Raw genomic sequence first — 23,403 nt, 5'->3', positions numbered from 1 at the left:
CCTCCTTCCTCTCTGTCTCTCTCTTCCCCTCCCGCAGCTAAGGCTCCATTGGAGCAAAGATGGCCCGGGCGCTGGGGATGGCTCCTTGGCCTCTGCCCCAGGCGCTAGAGTGGCTCTGGTCGTGGCAGAGCGACGCCCCGGAAGGGCAGAGCATCGCCCCCTGGTGGGCAGAGCGTCGCCCCTGGTGGGCGTGCCGGGTGGATCCCGGTCAGGCGCATGTGGGAGTCTGTCTGACTGTCTCTCCCCGTTTCCAGCTTCAGGAAAAAAAAAAAAAAAAAAGACTAGTAAGAAAAAGAAAACATAAAATTTCCCAATAATTTTCCCAGTATCAATTACATGTTGAACTGATCACATTGTAGATAGACTGGGTTAAGCACAATTATAGAAAATGTATTCACTTGTTGCTTTTCGTTCTTTAGAATGAGACTACTATCCAGTTCAAGATCACACATGTGCTCTCATTGTATGACCACTGGCCAGAGTCCAATTCTAGAATCTGAGTCCAGAGTCTGGCTCCGGGACCAGAGCTCTTCCTTGTATCCCGCTGTCCCTTAGAGCCTCGAGAATCTACTTATCACTTAGCCAGGCAGAAGATACTTTTCCAAATAAACCAGAAAATGACACAGAGGTTAGCCAAACACTTTACCACTTTCTGAGGTTGACTGCTGGGAATAAGTCCAACGAGGGTAGGATTGGGGGATAGCGGAAATCCACCGAGAACCCTGTAAAGAGACAGGTAATGGGAGGGTGTTACCTGGCCTAACAGTCCAGTATCCAACACCCTGCCACCCAAATGTCATTTGAAATCTAACCCAACAATACAATAAGGATTTCAATAAAAAGAATGAAGCAGAGCCCTATTTACAGGTAGAAAATGAGCTCCCAGGTATACTATTAGGTTAAAAAAAAGGGGGTGGGGAACCAATGCATAAATGCAGAGAACATTCTAGAAAAAATGAGTCTCATTGTTTGCATCTTACAAGGAATATTGGAAGTCAGGAGTAGGAGGAAGCACTGACTACCTTTTATTCCTATTACAATATCATTTAAATTATTTTTATCACATGCGTATTACCATTTAAATGAACAATATTAAAGAAAAGAACACCACCCAACCTGTGTTCACCTAGATGTTTTCAGTTCACACACCTACTAAATCTCTCAAGTACTGCCCTCCGTTTCCCATCTCCCTCCTTTAAAATCCAATTCAAGTCTTCCACATCTTAAAACAAAACAAAATACTGCCACCCCCAGCACAAAGGAAAGACCGAAACTGTAACCCAACTGTGTTCTTAAAACAACAACCACAACAAAACAGCCAACTTCCTTCCATCTCCTGAGCAGCTAATTTGCAGTCTTTCCCCAGAGAGAACACCCCCCGGGGATCAAACTGATGTGCTTTCTCCCATGCCAAGTCAGAGCTGCATGCCTGCCAACCTCTGCAAATCAGGGGGCGAAGGTGGTGTTCTGTGTTTTGGGGATCCCATAGATACCCTGGTCCTAGGGATCTTCCCAGACACATAATTCCTCCAGATTCATGGCTACACTTGGCCTGTGATGACACGGACATTCTCAGATCACATGCCCACACCTCAGGGGCAGAAACAAGCATAGTTTGGAGTTAGGAGCATGACGATGAATGATTACTTAAAGTTTGACAGTACACCCCGCACCTGAGGGTTTGGGAAATCCACACCCACTTACATTGCTGCTCCATACAACCTCTTCGTGTGGCAATTTGATGGTATCTACCTTAAAATTTAAAATATACAGATCTTTGGCTTGGCAATTCAGTTTTTTTTCTTAAGTCTTTCCCAGGCAGATGAACTGAAAGGGATAACCTTAAAGACACACACATGACTCTTCCTTGCGGGATCGTTCAACTATCAAGAGATTGGGAAAATCTGAGTTGCCACCGTTAGGATGGCACAACCAAACAATGGAACCCTGTGTAGCTATGAAATATGAGGGGATGAGATCTGAAAGGATCAATGGGGAATGATCTCCAAGATGTATTACTGAGTTAAAAAACTGAGTCAGAGAACATGATATATAAGTCTATTTCTTTGTCCACCCTGTGTATTTATTCAAACTCCCACATAAGCTGGAGGATGCATTGAAGATCTGCGAACACACTCAAGAGACTGGTAACAGTGGTCGCTTCCGGGAAAAGGGGACTGGGAGGCCAGGGGTCGGGTGGGAGGGAGGCTTAGTTTTCATCGTATATTCTTGTTGTATAGTGTATATCCAGAACACCAAAAGAGCAGGGGGTAGTGTGGTGGTTGGAACATGGAACTCAAGAAAGGCAGCCACAGACTCAGGCCCTGGCCCCCCGTGGTGAGTCAATCCCAACGGGGGGTGCTGAGGGTGTCCCTGGTCCAGCCCCTCACCAGGAGAGAGCTGCAGGGTGGGCATCTCCACGCTGGAATAGATCGGGGGAATTATGGAGCCTTTATTTCACCTATCATCTCATCCTCATTTCGCAAAGCTCATTTTTATGAGCTAGTTCAACTAGCTGTGGAGCACACTCTATCCATCATATAAGATAGAAAATTCCAGGGCTTCGGGGCCAAGATACTCAACTTCCTTTCATCCCTGGGCCCCTCGGGGCACAAAAATCTCCGGAGGTGTATCTCCCTCCTCACCTTTGTTAGACCCCATCACTGGGAGTGTCATGTAGAGGTCAAAGGCACGGGCCTTGGAGCCAGAATGACGAAGCTGTGCGACTCACCTCTACCACCTATTAGCTTCAGATTCCTCACCTGAAATATGGAAACAGTAAATTCCATGGGCCAATTAAATGGTGGAATAATACATGTAACGTGCATGGAGTTGCTCACTGTTACTTTTACAGTCAATTTCGATTATACCTCAAAGGAACTCTTTCGGGCCAGAAATGCAAACAAAATCATGATGGGGAGAAGGCAAGAGAGGAGAGAGGAGAGAGGTGTCTGTGGTGACTTCCCAGCTCCTGGCTTCCACAGACAGAATGTGAGAGTAAATAAAGGATGAGAGAAAAAGTAAGAAGAATCATTTGCTAGAACTATTCTTCCTGAGCAGCGCCAACTAATCTAACCACAGTCCGGCATACTGCAGGAGCCGGCATCTCATTTTTTCCACAATTCTGAGAATGAAGAGAGGATTACGGAACACACTCCTTGACTTGGCTCATTCCTCAGCGGTGCCCCTGGCTGGCCATTTGATGTTGGGGATGTCATTTAACATTTCTGAATCTCAATTTCTTTCTGTGAAATTGAAAAGGCAAAAACAATGACTTCCCAAGGTTTTTTTTTGTTTTGTTTTGTGACAATTATATAAGATGGATGCTGTAAAGAACACTGTAAACGGTGACTGTCAGCTGGAGTGGCGATGTTGAGTCTCTGTTTTTAGGAAGACCTCAAGAGCAGTATCCACTATATTGCAGTTTGGGTGTCTCCTCAGCCCTTCCTCCCTGGTGAACCCCCTTCAATTCCTATCCACCTCTCCAGGATTGATAACAGGGCATCTGAGGATACCAGGACAGGTGGTGGGAGGGGGCAAACTGTCACACGATTTCAGGGTTTTCAGATATTTCAAAGCCCTGTAAGGGTCCATAGACACCATACATCATTGATTGTCAAGGTAAATGTTTAAAAAGATCAATTTCACAACGTGGGTAAAAAGCTGATTATACTTGTTTACTGTTGATTGAGAGTGCCACCCATATAATGTATTTTTCAAAATAAAAATAAGGATCCTGGTTTTAGAGACTTTACCTGCTACAACTCCTTCATTTATTCAGCTTTTATTGAATAACTACTTTGTTCCCAAAGCAGGTCATCCTAATGAAACTAGGATACTGTTTTGCTCCCTGATAACAAAGACCATGGTTCCCTGGTTTACTATTGTACCCCAGTGCACAGCAAAGTGCTTGGCACATAACAGGTGTTCAATAAACCAGAGTCTCCCATCTCCAAGTTCACAGCTATTGAATGAAGTAGCCCAGGTGGGAGGCAAGAGGGGGCAGTGGAGACTGCAGAGAACTGGAGAGCCCAAGCCATGTCTAGAGCATTGTTCCAGATGGTGGCTGCCATGTGGGAAGGCAGGACTGGTATCAGTTCACTGCCTGCCAAACAGCTGCAAGGACGTGATAACCTGGCCCATTACAAAAGAAAGAATGAATAAAGCAGTCTTCACATACTTGGGTAACAATGCTTGGACCCATAGAAAGGAGTGCTAAAGAGGGGGTCTCAATGAAGTTTGTGCAGTGACCAATGAATGATGAGCATGGTCTAATGCTTTGCTATGCAGTGTGGTTCACGGATCAGCAGGCATCACCTGAGAGTTGCTTAGAAATGCAGAGTCTCAGGCGCCACCCCAGACCTATTAATCAGACTCTGCATTTTAAGACTATCCCCAGGTAATTGGTGCGTATCTTATAATTTGAGAAACCAGTTTGCTTCTAAATGCCTGTTGCTTTCTTTCTTTTTTATTTTTTTGCCATCCTACCATGCTTCAAGCGGAACACATTAGTCTAAGGGAGCGTGATACTATTATGTTGAACCTTGTAAAATTGCAGCTGGTCAACTATTTTGTGACCTACAAAAATGGCAACTGCAACCACACTGTAAACTGTTCTGCACACAGTGCTTTGGATCCTGGTTATTCACTCGCTTGCTCTAGTCAGTTTCTGCAAACAACCCCCATAGGCCTACAGGTGAGTTTCATTGAACACAGTTAAAAACTGGAAGTTTCACATGAAATGCAAATTTCTGGTTGTCTTGGAACACTGGAAGGTGCGCTCACACTGGGTGGGCCTACCTGAATGCCAAGAGACAGCTGGGCGGGGATGGTGCCCTTGGGTAGAGCATGAGCTCTCCCACTCCTCTTGGCTCCAAGGTGACTCCCCTCACTCATTTGTTTCTTGCCAGAACCTTGAAGGTATGTATTTGACTGTGGGACCCCCTGCGAGATAATGAGGTATAAAAGGAAGCGAGAAAGGTCACCTTTAGAAGCTGCTCAATGAAGGGAGAAATGTGCTCAAGTGATTTGGGTCCTGTCATAGGTGTCCCCTATCAGTACTGGTTGTTCTCCATCCACTGCCTCCAGAACTCTCCACCCCACTCAGAACTCATCTGGGCGCCAGGAGGAGACTGGCCTCCATGGCTATCCATACGTTCCTTGTCCCTTGCCTTCTGATTGGGTTTGGCTAATGGGAGGCACAAAGGAGAAGAGAGAGAGGGAGGAGAGAGGTTGCTCGCTCTCCCTCTGTTCACTCCTGTCTGAGTGCTGTGGTCTGGAGAAATGTGCATTCCTCTCTGAGCACAGCTTCTGCAGGGAGGTTCCTGCCCTAGCCTATTCCTTGGTCCAAAGGACTTTGGTCACACTGTTCCTTCACTTGCTTCATGACGCTGGGGTGACTGATCATCACTCCGCCTGTTGCTAGTCCTCGGAGACCCAGAGCCTGTCCTGCTGCTGACAGAGGGAACTGTCGCCTGCTCAACACCCCTAACGTAATGCACCACAGAAGAGGGCTCCATTGGGATACTAAACAGCCGTAAATGACATTGTCGCCAGCCCTCATAGAGCTCAGTGACTCACGGCCCTAATTAAAATGCTGAGGGGGAAATGTAAAGGAAGGCTGCCACAGAAAACAGTGGCATCCTACGAAACTATGGGACCATTTCTTCCAGGAAAACAGGTGCTCACGAGTGTATATCTATGCATGTGCAGGTGTGTGTATAAGTGTGTGTGGGGGGAGGGGACAGAATGGGGAGGCTGGATTGTATTCTCCTAAGAATCATGGGACAACTTTAGCACAGAGCAAAGTCTAACTAAAGCTATTCTGGACACCCTTTTTATTATGAAATATTACACACAGGAAATTGAATAGCACGGCACCTATAAACTTCCAACCAGATTCAATGACTATTAGCACTTGCCATATGTGCCCTGTCTTTCTGTTGTATCTATTGATCAATCAGTTGATTGATCCATCCTTCCATTAATCCATCATTTCTCTGACTCTATCTATCTATCTATCTATCTATCTATCTATCTATCTATCTATCTAATCTACCCACCTATCATCTCCCTCCCAACCTCCCTCTTTACCTATCTTCCATCTACCTCCCTCCCTCCCTCCCTTCCTCCCTCCCTCCCTCCCTATCTTTCACACTGAACCAACTGAAAATAAGATCTTCAGCCCTCAATTCTTAAGCATACATAGTCTAAGAATAAAGATAGTCTTCCATAAAACCCACAGTATCCTTACTACACTTGAGGAGGTAAATTATACTGGCAAAACTATACCAAATAACTGGTTAAGGTTTTCTTTTCTTTCTTTTTAAACAATGATAACCCAAGTAGCACATCATGATCTCCACTGTTTAGGAGACAGAAGTCAATCTACTGCACAAAAATTGGCTGTCAAGGGGTTCTTAAGCTGGAAGATTTCTGGCTTCATGGGAGCTGGTTCCTGTCATCAGACCCTCAAGATGAAGTGTACAGGGTATGCTGCTTGACTGAGACACCAGTCTGGAACCAGACAAGACATCCAGCCTGTTACACCATGTTGCTTTCAAAAAACAAAGAGCTCTTCTCAAAACTAAATCTTCACTTGATTTCATCCAATATAATCACCTGTTTTCACCACAAAATATGGCCCCTGATGATGACTTGCTGTCTCCAAAATGCAAATACAGCCTTAATAGCCTAATAAGGCATCATCATTCCACAAGAAATATCTTCCTTTTTGAAGGCAAGTCTTAAAGAAGGCACCCCCCCACCAAGAAATCCTGGGCATGGCACACAGCAGTTAAAGAAACTCCATATATCTGCATGGAGGAGTTTTTGCATGTTTGTTTAAAAAAATAATAATAAACATATCAAGCCAAAAATATATATATAACCATCCACTCTCATTATTTTATACCACGCTTGCGACAAATAAAGGAATTTCATTTTGGTGTCTATCATATTAGGGGAACAATGACAGATGAAGGTCTTCACAGCTAAGACTTATCTTAATAAACTAACACATGGATGTTATTGACCCTTTTCATTACCTGAATTCTGGTACATGAAGGCAACTGGTTTTCATTTTCCTTACTGAATATTTTAGAGCTAAAGAGACTGCTCAAAAACCAAAGAGGAGCCCTGGCCGGTTGGTTCAGTGGTAGAGCGTCGGCCTGGCGTGCGGGGGACCCGGGTTCGATTCCTGGCCAGGGCACATAGGAGAAGCGCCCATTTGCTTCTCCACCCCCCCTTCCTCTCTGTCCCTCTCTTCCCCTCCCACAGCCAAGGCTCCATTGGAGCAAAGATGGCCCGGGCGCTGGGGATGGCTCCTTGGCCTCTGCCCCAGGCGCTAGAGTGGCTCTGGTCACGGTAGAGCGACGCCTCGGAGGGGCAGAGCATTGCCCCCTGGTGGGCAGAGCATCGCCCCTGGTGGGTGTGCCTGGTGGATCCCAGTCGGGCATATGCGGGAGTCTGTCTGACTGTCTCTCCCCGTTTCCGGCTTCAGAGAAAAAAAAAAAAACCCAAAGAGGAAAACATGCCCACAATATGTCACTGGCTATCGAGTATTGCTCTGATCTATTCCTGTAGGCTACATCTGAATGCTTAAAATTTCTGGAGGGAAAGACAGCACCATGTAATCCACACGGCCCTCTCATGACCGAGGGGGATGGACTGACCACATCATTTGTTCCATTGAGTTCTAGTTATTGGCAAGTTGATTCCTTTCTTGGACACTGGGGGTTCTTGAGGGTAGGGGCAGTGTCTTCCACTTCTTTATAGCCCAGGCATCTCTTTTCAGCATCTGGCCTGGAGCCAGGGGTCAGGGCTTGCTTGTGAGGTGCAGAAGCAGCTTTTCTGACCTTGCTGAAGACACAAAATCCTTTAGCTGAGAGACATAGGATGCTCATTGATATTATCTGAAGTTGGGCAAGCTTTCTGAGGTCACAAGCTCCCTTCTTTTCTACCTGGAAACAGGTCCCAGCAAGGCCCGCCTTTGCAATACCCGTGACAGCCTCTGAACTGTCAGGTTTCGGCATCAAGCAGAGATCCTGAGTGCTAGCCAATGCTGGTTGGCAGAAGCTCCCGGCTGAAGCGGGGATGCTTTTCAGGACACCCCTGGAAATCTGTGGAATTTCCTTCAGGTGCCTTTAGTCTAAGACTCCTCAAACATCTTGGCTAGCCCAAAAGAAGGCCCTCGTTTTCTGGGGAATCCCAGTGGAGAAGAGGTGACTTTAGAATGGTAGGTTACAGAATACGCAAATCAGAGGTAGAGAAAAACACTGCCCAGGCTGGCAATGGGACCCTGTGTTTTCAATCCTAACAGAACAGGCTTTCCGTTAGGAACTGTCAGCAGAAATGACAAACACCACTGATAGATGAGAATTGGGCAAATGTTTGTCTCGGGCAAAGCGTAGAATATTATGATTAAAAAATGTCTTAGAGGGGAAGTTAGACAAGGGGTCATAAACTGAAATGTCTTGAAGGGCCAGGCAAGATATAAACAATATTTCATGGTGGGGCCTGTGACCTAAAGGCAACAACAACAACAGACACGACCAAACCAAACCAAACCAAACCAAGATGCAAACCCTGTACACAGCCACAGAAAACACACCTGCAGGCTTGCAAGTGGAGTTACCCTTGAATTCCAACTCCTACATTTCAGTGAGGAGAAAATCGGGGCTGAGTGAGTGGCAGGGGCCTGGGCCCCATCAGAGGGCTAATGAAAGGGTCTCTCCTTTCTGCATTTCTGTCCTTTATTTTGATCATTGAGATTGGCCTGATGCTGTCCCCTCTCCAGAGTTACACATACACAATCTCCCTGGACCCTCCTAATGATCCATGAAGTACTTATAGCCTCATTTTATGGATGACCTGCCGGGGGTTCAGAGAGGTTCGCTCACTCACCCCGAGTCACAGAGTTCACGAGCTTCCCCAGATGACATCCTCTTTGGCTTTTCAGTGTGATGCTCCATCTTTCAATCTGGCTGAACTTGGCTCAGTTGGGCACCAGAGACCCTGTGCCCACATTACCCTTTCTCCATGATGCTGCTTCCTCTGAGAAGTCCTCCCGGATACCCCCCAGTTACCCATCCTGGGCACAGCAGCCACATCTCACCTCTACCTTCCTTGTGAAAGCTTCACTCCTGGTTCAGGGCTTGTTTGGCACTCCCTGCCCAACCAGACGCAGGCTGCATCAGAGCAGGGCTCACGCCACCTTAATCTGGGCACCTGTCTTTGGGGCCCAGCACAGGGCCAGACACTCACCATTACACACTTGATGAATGTACTGATGTCTGTCACAGAACCACATAGAACAGCTGCTCAGTTTCAGCTTGTCTTCACTAGATATGACAATGCCAAGATCCATGCCCACTGTACCCTGTTGGGGACTTAGAGGCATTTTCTGTTGACAGATCATTTTTATTTAATAAGGTCAAGTGGACTTGATTTTCCAGACTTGTGGGAATGCTGCTCGTAATTCTCCTTCCCTAGGGAGAGGTATGTGAGCAACACAAACATATGCAGGACTTGCAAAGGTTGAGTTGGGCGGGGGGGGGGGGCGGGGAGCGACTCTGCTGTCAAAATGAGCTCAAACCAATGGCCAGTGGTAGTCAGACAGGATTTATTAGCTCCTGCGATTACTTGGTTCCTAAAGTCATACCTGACAGGCCACTTTTAAAAAGAATTTTCTCTTTGAAAGGACAGATCAGTCTACCAACAGGGCTAATGCCTAACATTAGATGGGGACCCACGGCCAATGTGCATGTCAAGATGGAAGGAGTCAGGCTCAGTCTCGCCAGTTTGTCCAGTCTGTGACAACAGCCAGGAAATGGATGGAATGAAACTGCCTTTAAGTTCAGAATCTATGGGGCTTCTCTGAACTGGAGTAAGCGTGATGCTATCACATATGAGCACTGGGCAAAGAGGGGAGAGCCTGGAGTTCTATCCCAGCTTTGTCAATGCTGTGTGACTTACAGCATATCACCTACCTTTTCTTAGCCTCAGTTTCTCCAGCTCTACACTGAGGGTGACAGACAAGAGCCCCAGTTCCGATGAGTACAGATTGGTGCCTGTGGCTCACAACCATGATCCAAGCCTCAGACCCACAGAAAGTGACAGGCAGTGCATTGAGTCATGTCATAAGACACCCCAAAACATACACTCAAGAAGGCAGCACAGCCAAACCGATGTGTGCTCATAATTCCCAGGTGAACTGAAACTCAAATCTTCCTGCATCCTTGAAAATCAACACCCCACAGCAGGGAAGTGTTCCACAGCTGCCTGGGTGGTACCTTGGACAGCTCCTTGCAGCTCCGCTCCAGGGACCCTCTGAAAGCAGCCTACCCCACCAGACCACTCTCCACTCTTGCCTTTCCACAGTGTGGTCCTTCCAGATGGAAAACCCAAACTGGGATGAAGGTGGGGTGGGGGTGGGGTTGCTTGGCCATCTGGGAAAATGAAGAGGCAGGAAGAGTAAAGGGAAGGCTAGTCTAGAAATCAGGTCCACGTTACTAGCCCCAATGACTGCTGCAGAAGACTTCCTTATACTTGTACAACCACCAATCTTGGCATAAAACTATTGTTTCCAGAACAACTTCACCGACATTATCACAACATCTTCAAAACAAGCCCTTGTTGGGGTTACTGTTCTCATTTTGCAGATAATGGAACTGAAGCTCAGAGAGGTTCAGTAACCAGCCAGAGGTCACACAGCCTTGAAGTGAGTTAAGTGTGGCCTAAAACAGAGGCCCTTACCAGATCTTTTTACTGTGCTGCTTGCTTTTTTCCTACATTGTCTAGGACATTGGGGAAATCAAAATTTCTGGAGACATAGTCGTGCCCCTGACTATCGGATGTATCAGGAAATGAGACTGTGGGTGCTATGGAAGGAGTACACATCAGAATGCTTACATGCCCAGGGATGAGTTAAAAAAATCACAAAATAAGGAGCCCCCAACCAGCATCGAGGTCTCTGGTTATGCCACTTACCAGTTAGGTAATTATGGGCAGGTAGCTTGGCTTACCCAGCCTCAGTTTTCAAATCTGTAAAATGGGATTCAGATCACTGTGCTGACAACCCGGGGGAGTTTTGGCGAGTAACCCTGAGGATATTCCAGGAATAGCTGTGTGTGACAGGGCCTTGGAGATGGCATAGAACTGTACATCCTTCTGGGCTGGTGGAAAGGACAGAGGTGGTTGTGGTAGACACCGTGGGTCAGAATGTCTCTCTTTGGAAACCTGCCAATGCTTTTCAAATCTGTCTGCTGAGATGCCTCCTGAGGGCTGGGCATGAGGTTGCTTCTCCTCTGTTATATCCGAGTTCAAAATAACAATGGGGAGAATCGATGCCACTTGCATTTTTGTGAACCTGCAGTGTTTGCCCAATCCAAACTAGAGAAGTGGGGGGGGGCTTCCTTCATTCCCTGGGGACCAGCTTTGTGGCATCAGCCCTTCCTGCCTTTTCCCAAGGCCTCCGACCACCGGAGGAGGCCAGATGATGCAGTTTATACACACTGGCCGGGACTGCACTTCTGCCTGGGGACACCCTAGGGGCCCTTCCCCCATTGCTGCTGCTTGTGAGTTCTTCTGGGGCCTGAGCTCCTGGTTTGAGCTGAACTGTAAGGGTTTCATCTGTGAGAAAGAATCTATGCATCTTCCCGGGGCTACTTGGGTCCCACTGGAGGTGAGCACAATCTACTGCAGCCTCGGGACCCTGAGGGGCGGACCCCCAGTTCCTTTCAGCAGGAAACCCCTGACCGTCACATCTCCTACAGCTGGTCCTGGGGCGTTAGCATAATAAAATACCAGCAACGTTTCCCAAGGATCGGATCCAGCACTCACGCTAGGCTTTACTTTCACATTCATGATTTCTTAAGGTCCTCACGACAGTATCAAGAGAAAGGTACGCATTGTTCCCCCATTTTACAGACAAGAGAACTCTGGTTTAACGAGCTGAAAGGATTTACCTAAGGCCACCTAAGTGAAAGGTGAATCTAGAATTAGAACCCTGCGGTGCCTCGGAAGCCCCAGCTCCACTGCCTCCTCAGCGCGGGCTGCTCCTTCCTGGGTCCCAGCCCTGGACAGCGCGGGCCAGGCAAGCGCGTGGAGAGCCGCGGCCACACTGGTCACGGTGCCCTGGAGGGTGGAGGTGAGGGTTTCGCAGTCTCTAGGACGCGGTCTGCAGAGCCTCCTCCCGACCCTCAGCCCAGGGGCCCCTTGGGTGGCCCTGGAATCTGGATCTCGCGCAGACCTTGCTCCAACGCTAAGCCACCTGGAAACAAACACAGGGTGCGCAGTGCACACTGTCAGGCTTCTCCTCCCGGCGAAGAGCTCCTCGCCAGTCTGGGGACGTGCTGGGAGCCTAGAGCTTCTTGCGAGCATGAGGCGCAACTTTCTGAGGTTCTGGGAACCAGCGCTCTTACACCCCAATCCCTCCAGGACTAATGTAAGAGGTGCAGGCGGCCCTGCCATTACCACGGGAGCCCATTGAGGATCCAAGCAAAGTTGGAGCCAGACAGGAGCAACGTTCTAAGGAGCGGAACCCGCGGAGTCTCGGCCCCCCACCGAGGGTGGCTAGCAATGCCAGCGAGTCTGCCATTACCGGGGGCTCACAGGTGCCATAACCTCCAAAGACCAGGGCATGAAGGAAAGCTTAAAGTTGAGGCTGGGCAAGAGCACAGATCTCCGGAGACTGACGTCCCCCAGCCACAGTGCCCGCTGTGGGTAGCAAGCGGTGCCAAAGGTTCCGCCATTACGTCGGCGCGCAGCTCGGAGCCGAGCGTGCCGCTGGAAGGGGACCCGGGTCCTTGCAAAGTTGGAGTGGGGTGGGTGTGCCGACCCCGGGACCAGAGCCCCCTGCCTGGGGCCGCCCTCGGGGTGGAGAGCGAGGCTACCTAAACCAAGTTGGGACACGGCAAATCCTGTGCCTCTTGCGCGCAGCAGGGGCTCGCAAGGGAGAGGGTAGTCAGAGGGGACAGGGAGGGGACTCGGGACGCTTGGGCCAAGAACTCACCTGCCGCCAAGCCGGGCAGCACGGAGGCTGCCTCCTCGCGCTGCGCACCCACCCGCCCGCTGGTCCCTGGTCCGCGCGCCAGCCCGCCTCCTTCCTCCTCCTTTTCCTCCTCCTCCTTCCAGTTCCGAATCCTCGGGTCCGCTACCCTGCGCGGCTGGAGAGCACCAGGCGCACCCACTAGCCCCTGGGTAGGAGCCGCGCGCATCTTCCCCCTTCCGCTCCGCTTTGTGCTTCTCCGATTCCTCCCCACCCCCTCTCGCCTAGCCCCCACCTCTTCCTTGTCCCCTCCCCTCCCTCCGCCTTAGAGAACGCAAGTTCAGGACAGAGGGTGTAGGCTTCCCCCACGCAGTGCCGGGCGCCCCGCACGCGCCTCTGCTCACCCAGTCCGGCCGGCGCTTGCCTGCCGCCTGGCCGCCCCTCGGAGGAGCCGCGGCGCTAAGTAGCTCCTCGCTCAGTGGCTGGAAACGAGGCATAAATATGTAGGGACTGAGCCGCGAGCTCAGTGAGGGTCGTGAGGGGGAATTTATTTCTTAATGTCCCTCCTTTATCCTATCATCGCTGAAACGAATTAGCGGTGACGTCCAACCCGGCTGGTTTATGGGTGTGGGGAGGGAGATGTTGCAACCCTCATTAAAAGAGCCGCTCTGGGCTCCAAAGCATACATCTTTTATATAACCTAATTTCCATTTTTTTTTCAATCAGGAAACACACACACACACACACACACACCCCAGGAAAATTTCTGGGAGGCTGCAGGGGGCTGAATATAGTAGCCACAAGGGCAGCTCTCTTAGGCAGAGAGGACCCCATGGGAGGCAGGGATGGTGATTTGTCTCTACATCAGTGTTGGGGTAACATTCCTTAATGGGACAGTGGGATACACAGTCTCTCGCCCTGTAGGGCTGGGAGCCCCCAGGAGCCCCAAGGAGATCGCTTCCGGAGCTCTGGCCCTGGCTCTCGGGTGGGCAGACAGGGAGACTAGCAGCCACTTGTGGAAATGCTGCCTTTTCCTGGTCTTCCCAGGAGCAGGACTTCGGCCTGGCAGCTGGGGAAGAGGGAGCAGGGAAGGGACAGGCACACCTGTGGACCTACAGGTGGAGAGAGGCCGGTGGCTGGGCTGGGGGAGGAGAGGATGCACAGACTCAAGCTCTCCTTCCTTTCTTAGGGGCCCTAACATATGGGTAACCATATAAACCCTTCTGGAAAGCTGTCTTTTCCTGGGCAGATTGCACGGGATTTTGCATTTCACTCTTGCTGCTGCTCACACACATTTGGGGAAATGGGAAAAATCAAGGCAAGTGAGAATTCAGACGTTCTCTTGCGCACGCGCGCACACACACACACACACACGCTGCCATATTCATGGCACCCTGCTCTGGCTCTGGGGGGGGGGCTTGACCCTACCCTCTCCCAGCCTCATCCAGGGGAGCAGGCCCACTCAGACTGGGAGCTGCACAGAGGGGAGGCAGAGAGGAAACACCAGCCCCCTCTGTCACTAATAAATGCTTTTCAGACTGTCTTGCACATCAAGCACAAAGAGAAGAGGGTGTGACTTTGGGGGGCAGAAAGAGGGCTGTGGGGATGAGGAAGGGTGTGGGGATGAGGAAGGGTGTGGGGATGAGGAAGGGTGTGGGGATGAGGAAGAGAGGAAGGAAAAAAGAGCAGGCTGGCAGGGGTGCGTGGAGGTCTGTGTTGTCTTCAACAGACTAGAAGGAAGCCCTGAGAAATTCTCTCTCAGCCCCCGGGCTCTGCCACGTCAGGACTGCGCCACAGGGGGCAAATTCCAGAGCCTCCATGTCCCCAGTGGTGAAATGGATCTAGGGTCATTGTGAAGATGCGTAGGATAAGATGGTACTGGTGAAGCACTTGGCATAGTGCCTGGCATATAGTAAATGCTCAGTAAACGGCAGCCAAAAATAATAATGATGATGAAAATAAGAACAGTGACATAAAGGCTGGATGGGGCATCCCAGGGAAGCCAGGCAGAAGCAGAGGCCTTCCAGCCAGAGCCGTGCTTCTTCTGCCTGCACCATTTCAAAGTTGAGTGCTGGGCTTTAGTGGTGTCAGACTTAGAACACTGCTCCCCTCAATTACCATGGCAACTGGGGAAAATCAGGAAGCCAGGGGGAAGGGAAGCTGCTCTTCCACTGGGTTGGTGGTTCACCTGCTCAAAATAGGGACCATGCCTGCCCGTGCTCAGGTCCGGCCAGAAGAAGCCCCAGGTGGGGGCACCTCCTGTCCTGGAGCACCAGCTGTTTTGAGATTGGGGAGAAGGGTGGTTGATGCACAGCTGGCAGTCATGAGATGGTGGGGCTGGGGCCAAGGCCAGGCTGTGCCGCAAGAAGGCAGTGTTGGTCTGGGTTCAGGGAGAGGAGGGCAGACACCCCACTCCCCTAATTCTGTTCTCAGCATCAGGTGTCCTGGTGCATTGGAGAGCGAGCACCGTTGGGTAATAACAGCTCTTGAAGGAGAGATTTGGGAAGACAGGGCCTCCAAGCCCAAGTGGGAGCTGGTCCTCACAAGGGTGTGTGTGTGAGTAGGAGAGAGAGAGATCAACAGAGACAGTGAAAGAGAGAGAGGAGAAAGAGTTTGGCAGAAAGAGAAAGAAGAGTGAGGGAGAGGGGAAGGGTGGGGGGGGGGAGGAGGGAGGGAGACTCTCTTCCCTCGCTCTGGTTGCTTCCATTGTGTTGGGGAACTAGTAACAACATGTGTAGCAGCACTAGAAAGAGTAATGTCTAGCTTGTATTGCGCACTTCATACTTTTCCTGAATCAAACATGTTATAGGATCATCTCATTGACTCATCATGAAAATGGCAAGAGATGATTCCTTTTCTTATTTCCATTTTACAGAGGGGAAAGCAGAGGCTCTGAGAGGCAATCGCTCACTTCAGGTCACCCAGCGAATTGGTGGTAAAAGAACTGTTAGGACTCTGGTCCTACTGACCCCAAAGTGGGGCCCTTCCTGCCTCCCCACCTCCACCTTGTACAAAATGGGGAGTGATGATTCTGAGCCAGCTTTCAGGGTGGCAGGGGAGTGTCCAGCTTTTGAGGATACCCTCCCTTTGCTTGTGCTGGGCCATGGCCCCAGAGGACTTCAACCACTGGTGCCGAAAGACCAGACTCAGCCATGTACTGGCCCGTGGACAATGCCCAGTGACAGTGTCCCTAAAGCTCCTGGACGTGGTGGCTCTTGAATTCTTTCCCCCTAAAGGCTGCCTAGGCACTCACTCTAACCTGATGCCACCAGGGCCCCCTTGGTTTTCAGGGGAAGATGTCAATAATGCCACCCTTTCCCCAGATTCAAGAGGCTGAGACACATTCAGAGCTCTGCACTGAGCGAGCTCTCCCTAAACCATCACTATGATAACAATTATTCTTGGAACTCCTCTCGGGCCCACAGTTTCTGTCCCTGTGTGGGTGTCAAGAGGATAAAAGGCCTCTCTCAACCAAAGAAAGGCTGCTCCCCACCGATTTCTTGTCACCTGGACCCTAACCAGTCCCCACCCAACCGCGTAGAGGCGGCCCCTGTGGGGAGCAGTCTCTGGCAGAGCCAAGGGGAGGAGAGGGGAGAAGGAGGCTCACTGATGTGGCTGCCACCGAGGGGGTAATACATTATCCAGGGCTAATGAAAACATAATTATCTTCTTTGGGCTGCAGAGAAGGGCTAATTTAATAGGTTGCGATCGAAAGGCATCTGCTGAATTCACCCAGCAGTGAAAACACTTGAAGGGCTTGAGTGGCGGCGGTAGCGGGCACAGTGTGGCTGGCCAGGTCCCGCAGCTGCGTCGAGGTGGCAGCTGCCCCGGGAGAGGGGGGTATGAGGGTGCAGGGCAGAGCGACAGGGGGGTGGCGGCAGCTGACAGGCATCCTGTGAGCAGGCAGACTGGGCTGCTTTCCTGCCACATGATCATGGGCTACTTCTTCGCTCCTCTGAGCCTTGGTTTTCTCATCTGTAAATGGGGCTCATCCTCCCTCCACCTCACTCTCTGGGGAGAATAGGTGAGAAATCTGAGAGGCGCCCTGAGGCATTCTCAGTAAGTGTTTAGCAAAGTGTTCTCCTTTCCAAGCTTTGCTGGGGCCAGTTCTACTCAGAGGTCTTAGCATAGACATTCCTTCTTTGGAGATGTCCCTGCTCTGCCCTCCCACAGAGCCTTTTATAACACAACGCACTTTACAATATGTACTTCATTAATGTTGGACTCAGAAGAGCTTGACAAGGATGAGGAGGGTCTGTCTCATTTCTCCCTCTAAGCCAGTGCTTCTCAAAGGACCAGAGGCCTCAACATCCCCTTGTGAGAAATGCCATTCTTTTAGACGGAGGGCTGCCAGGGGGGAGGGGTCTTGGGGGGCTGGGTGAAAAGGGGAGGGGACTGAGAAATACAGATCGGTAGTTACAGAACAGTCATGGCGATGTCAAGTACAGCCTAGGGAATGTAGTCAATAGTATTTGTTGTAATACTTGTGTATGGTGTCAATTGGATGCCGGAAATATCAGAGAATACTTTGTAAAGTATTTGATTGTCTGACTACTATGTTGTACTATGTTGTACACCTTAAACTAATACAAAATAATATTAAATGTAAAAAAAGAAGAGAGAGAGAAATGCCAGTTCTCGGGCCCTGCCCCAGGTGGGCTGAACCAGAGCCTCGTGTTGGGACCCAGCAATCTGTGTTTTACACAAGCCCCCCAGGGGATCCTGACCTACGTTCAAGTTTGAGAACCTCTGCTCCAACGCAAAACCGAGCTGATGTGTGTTGAGTAAGTGAGGGATGTAGCTATATAACAATAACTCTCCCTCATCAGCCACCAGCTGTATGCCGAACCCTATACATTATGTCACCGGACTCTGCCAGCCACCCTCTTATTCATCAGTCACCATCCCAGCCTCGGTTTTGAGTTGAAGGCCCACGGTGGGCACTGACAGACCCAGCAGGTGCCTTCTGTGTCACCCCTGTTCCCACTGCACACAGACCCCTCTTCCCTCACGTAGTCCCCTGCTCTCCCCCCACCTGCCCCACCTACCCCGGACTTTGATTCCGGGAGAGAATCCAGCTCTCAACCCAGCCCCTGGGTGCTTGGCTAGGGAAGTCACTCCGACGTGTTTCTGCAGGACTGTGCCTATCGGTCAGTCTTGCCCTTAGGGAGAGTGGGACAGCTCCATGGAAGGTCTTTGGAGATGGCTGTCCCCAACCCGGGCATTTTACACACGGGGAAGCCAAGGCCCAGGGAGGTTCAGTGATTTATTCAAGGGCAACAGCCTGTCGGTAGCCCATCAGATCCCTCCCCTGGCTCCCAAGTCAGGCTGCTGGTTCTGGGACCTCTATGAGAGGGAAGGGGTCACCACAGGGCCCTGAGGTCCTAGGCAGCAAACTCATTAGTCAACAGAGCCAAATATCAACAGTACAATGATTGAAATTTCTTTTGAGAGCCAAATTTTTTAAACTTAAACTATATAGGTAGGTACATTGTTATGAACTTAGTTAGGGTACTCCTAAACTGGCCTTTGAGCCACACTCAAGGGGCCAAAGAGCTGCATGTGGCTCGCGAGCCGCAGTTTGCTGACCACTGTAAGGGGAAGGTGGGCCAGGCAGGGCCCGGGAGCAGGGTTGTCTGAGAATCTAGAAACATCAGGAGAGGTGGGAGTGCCAAAATCCCTGGAATAGGTGCTGACTGGTCAACATCTCCCACCACCACCCTGGAATGTTCGCAGAACTCTGGCAAGGAATAAAGAGGGAGGAGCCCTTTAAGGCTTAAAGAGACAGTCTGGGCATAGAAAAAAAGCACCAGATTTGAAGCTGGAACATCTGGATTCTAGACCAGGCTCTACCACCCATGGGCTGTGTGAGCTTTGGAAAACCCCTTTGTCGTGTCTGGGTCTTAACCAGAGGACTGTGAACTCCCTGAAATTATATGCAAAATCTAGTACAAGTGTATTTTTCTGGGGTGTTCTAGTGTTTAGTGGCTTATTGAAGAGGTCCAAGATCTTAAAGAGGTTAAGAGCAACCGAACTAGATAGTATATTAGGATGCTTTAATGGGCAAAAAGGAGTCAGCTTCTTGTCTGAAAACGAAACTCCTGCTGGCTAGTTTGCAGGTGCCCTTTGCTCTACGCAGTCTGGTCCTGCAAAGAGGCAATTCCCTTAATGACCGACAGATGGCGCTAAACCTTCACCATAGCCGTTCTGTTTTCTTGAGACCTGCTGCCAGGTAGGTCTGAGAGTGGCTATTTACTCCACTTTAGAGACCACTCCGCCTGGGTCTCCGATATCCGGAGCGGACTTCAGTGGGATGAGAGTGCTGGGCCACTCTGGGGACTGTCTATATCTTCTGGTTGCCACCTGGTATTGCAGCGTCTAACTCAAGAGGAGGCATGTGGGTGTGGTGGGAGGATGGGTGAGGGTTCTGGAGCAGCTGAGGGGACCAACTGTAAAATAGGAAGAAATCTGAAGTTTGCTGTTCACACCCCCAAATTACTCCTTGTCTTCTCCCCTGCACCCCCATTGCTGGAATTCCTGTGTCCCCCATCTCAACTTAAGGCACCATATCTCAAAATCCTCTAAACCTGGAGTGTCTGATGGTCTGTCACAGTGGGGTGTGAAGGGTCAAAGTATTTGCATTATGGAGTTGATGGCAGGGAGAAGAAGTCAGTGCTTCCAGGGAACAGATAAAGTGGGCTGGGTCTGAGACATCAGGGAGCGGTGGGGTCTGTGGCTAACTGTAATGCATGTTTCCACCTGAGGGCATTCACATTCAAACATTTTCAAAGTGATGGTTCACCAAACTAGACCACTTTGGCCACTGGTGTGAGAACTCAAACCAAGAAAATGGATTTCAGTGCCTGTGAGTAGGGGTGTTTAGTGCAAGGTCTTAACCAGAACGTAAAGCAGTGGTTCTTAATCAGTCAGGCAGATGCATAAGCATTGCCTGAGGAGAATACCAGTTCCTCTATGCTGCTTTGAAAGATTTTGAGTCTGCAGGTCTCAAGTGGGACCCAAGAAGTTGTATTTTTAACAAGCTGCTCAGGGGAAACTGAAGCAGGTGGACTTCTGGTCCCAAGTCAGCTACTCTGGGCCACTAAGGCACCCCAGTGATCTGGCTGGGTCCTCAGCTTGCAGATACTTGAAGTTCAACGATGCAGCATCAGCAACAATGACACCTCCCTCCCCCATCATAGCAGAGACCTCTCACACTTCTGCCCCTTCCTGTCGTAACACAGACATGCACAGAAACCTGGAGTTATTTCTATGACTTAGGTCCAAGACCAGTCCCTGGAAGAGGATAATGGGGAGCTGGCAGAGGGAGGAGCAGGTAAAATTCCAGCTCAGTGTTCTAGAAAGCTAACAGCACCAGAATCAAGGTATTTGAGTTCTCATTCTCCATTCACTCTGTGAGGTTGGGCAAGGCCCCTCCCCTCTCTGGGTCTCTGGTTGATCTTCTAGAGAATTAAGGGGGTTGAACTGGAATATACCTCCCTCCTCTGTTCTAGGACCCCCCTGGGCTCTGCACCAGTACCTTGGGGGCTGCGAGTTGTGCAGCTGGTGGGGGAAGGCTGGGGAAGGCTGGGGAAAGGAGCTATGGACCCACCTAGTCTCCCCTCCATTTAGAGCTAATCTGCGTTCATCTATGTACCTGGCTTTCTCATTTAACTTTCATTTGCAAAACCAACGTGAGAGCAACTGGTCTAGGGGAGCTCTCCATGCTATCTTTTATTGTCCATTTAATCCTTCACTGTCCCTTCTTTTTCGGTGGGCCATGTGCCTGCACTGTGGCTGGGGCAACTGGGACACCCCAGGCAGGATTTCTGCATCCTGGAGCACTCGGCCCAATGGGGGAGGGAAGTCAGACAAGCTCACCGTCCATGCGCAGTGACAACCGGGCCCACTAGCGTACTGACACTTTGCAGTCTATACCTCCCTGAACCCCTGGAAAAGGGGCCCTGCTGGCCTCACCCTGACCACTAAAGCCCTAATGAGAGAAACCACTTTCTTCTCCCTAGCTGACAGCCCAGAGCTCTGCTAGCTCCCTATGTCTTGGCATTTGATTTATTCAATCTGACACTCGAGCAAACTGTCTCCTACCCTTCTCTAATTGTGTGGAAGAGGGGAGCTTGCAAGAAGAATATGGTGTGGTTCAAAAGCTCTGGAGTCAGTCCTGGGTCTTGCCTACTTCTAGCTCTGTGACCTTAGGCAGGATAACTACTCTGTCTAAGCCTCAGCTTGCTCATCTGTCAAAACTGGGGGTGGTGCTATTCCCTGCCTCCCAGAGTTGTGGTGATTAGCGGAGGTCACATACACAAAGCCCTTGGTGCAGTCTTTGGCACGTAGTACATGCTCAATAAATGATAGCTCCTCTTCTCTTTGTTAATATTAATTTGTATGCAGGTCTTGCCTCTGCGTTGAGCTTAAAGCTCTGGGATGGGTATAAACCATGCCTGAATCCATTTCTGACATTGTCCAATATGCCTAGCTGTTTGCTAGCATGCACACTCCCTGCACTCTGTAACCGAATCAGGCCAGTTCCTCTCTAACTGTGATTCCCCAGGTGCGGTACCCAGACCAGCAGCACCACCTGGGAACTATTTAGAAAGGCAGATTTCTGGACCCACCTGGACCTCCAGAGTTGGCAGCTCTGGAGGTGGGGTCTGGCTCTCTGAGTCTCAACGAACCTCCAGTGATTCAGATAAGATACATTTTCAACTTTGAGAATCACTTCTCTACACTAATAATTTTCAAACTTGTTTTAGCCAGGACTGTATATATATTTATAAACTTCTGAATGGAATTGTATGCAGAAGCCACTACATACAAGAGATGAAAAAGGAGCTATCAAGGAACCACAGGGGAGGAGGCAAGACCCCTGCCTGACTTCCAGGGGCACTCGTGACTTCCAGGAACATGACGAAAAAAGCATTGCCTTGCACGTTTTAATCCCCATACCCGTCTATGCATCTGCCCCTCCACCAAGCCATCCATCTACCCATTCACCCACCTACCAGCCCATCCATCTACATCTGTTGGAGGCCCTGTATCCCTTGCATTTCTGCACATTTTGCCAGGAGAGGCACTGATTACCGTTTTCCTAGACTATCTCTTCAAGATGTTTGTATAACAGCTTTGGAAGATAGTAACAGTATCTCCCTGTTGTCAGCATGATATTTATAGCCGGGCTATCAGAGGAAACGGAAGACGAATAAGCCCACACGAAATTAATTGAAATCAGTATAGGAGCCTCATCTTCTCTATCTCCTGCCCTCAGAAAATGTAAGGACCCTCTCCTCCATAGAACGCACCCAGTTCTTTCCAGAACTATCACTACATTTCCTCGGCCACCCCACAAATAAACATTTTGAGGCCAGAATCCACATGTTATCACTCAGGTATTCCCCTCCTTACGAAGGCTCAGCCCAGTGCTTGGCATTCATCCGCCTGATAAATATTCAGTGGGCACTCAGGGTATGTTCTAGGCAGTGGGGACACAGCCGCAAGCCGAACAGACCTAGTCCTGGCTCTCATGGAGCTGCCAGTCTGGTCTGGGGAGGCTGACCATAAAACAGTGAACACAGCAACCATAAAAATAATCTCTAAGTAAGCAGACAAGTAATGTCAGATTGTGTTAAAAACGCCATGACAGAAATAGCAAAGCAGGGAGCAGAGAGGGGACTGGGCTGGGGGCGCTTTAGATAATGTGGCAGAGGAGGCCTCTTGGAGGATGGATATACAGTTGGTGCTCAGTAAAGTGTTGTCGGATACAGGGAGGAAAATCTTCAGGTATCTGGCCAATGAATACTACCACAGGGGAGGATAGCACCATCAGTACAAAGAAGAATTTGCTAAGAATTTCAAGGAACCCTGACCCCTCTCTGAGCTGATGCTGCAGGGAAGGTATCAATGACTCTATTCAGAAATCTGTGAGGTCCTCGTACAGTGTTCTTAAGCCGATTAACACCCCCGAGAGGAGAGCAGCCTTGATATTTGATCGATACTAGTAGGAGAGCTGGCAGAATCAATGAGGGGCCTTCCGAGGTCTCGGGAAGTCACATGGTCCTGGAGAAACAAGGTCTGTGGCAGAGTCTGCAGTAAGTTTCACGACTGAGTAGCAACTAAGGCCAGTAGCAGCTAAGCCCTGCTGCCTGCCGACCCACTCGAGGCACAATGCTAGGTGCATTATAAGGGACCCATTGTTCAAGGCTCATAAAAATCCTGTTAGGCATCTACTATTTTAACCCCATTTTCCAGGGGAGGAGCCAGAGGCTCAGAGAAGGTTAAGTAACTTGCTCAAGGTCATGCAATGACCGCACAGTGGGTCAAGGGCGATGACGGGTGGTGGCGGTGGCGACGGGAGCAGAGAGGAGGCAACGCCCATGCAGCCTGTGGCAAAGGAAGCCCTTCCC

General features: G+C 50.0%; 1 protein-coding gene across 5 annotated transcripts in view; it reads right to left on the bottom strand.

Moving 5' to 3' along the window:
• Positions 1-23,403, bottom strand: part of NOS1 (nitric oxide synthase 1) — a 153,272-nt gene that overhangs the window by 80,910 nt on the left and 48,959 nt on the right. The window contains exon 2 of one of the 5 annotated variants that reach the window (XM_066260482.1): positions 647-722. The exons of 2 other annotated variants lie outside the window; for them this stretch is intronic. The gene's annotated coding sequence lies outside the window, so the exon portion shown is untranslated. Of the gene's footprint in view, positions 1-646; positions 723-4,800; positions 4,851-13,012; positions 13,045-23,403 lie in introns of those variants that run through there. 2 more of the 5 variants (XM_066260481.1, XM_066260483.1) reach the window with 2 other exon arrangements.

The sequence above is a fragment of the Saccopteryx bilineata genome, chromosome 2 (genome assembly GCF_036850765.1).
Source record: "Saccopteryx bilineata isolate mSacBil1 chromosome 2, mSacBil1_pri_phased_curated, whole genome shotgun sequence".
Taxonomy (NCBI): domain Eukaryota; kingdom Metazoa; phylum Chordata; class Mammalia; order Chiroptera; family Emballonuridae; genus Saccopteryx; species Saccopteryx bilineata.
This window is presented reverse-complemented; position numbering and strand designations above follow the sequence as displayed.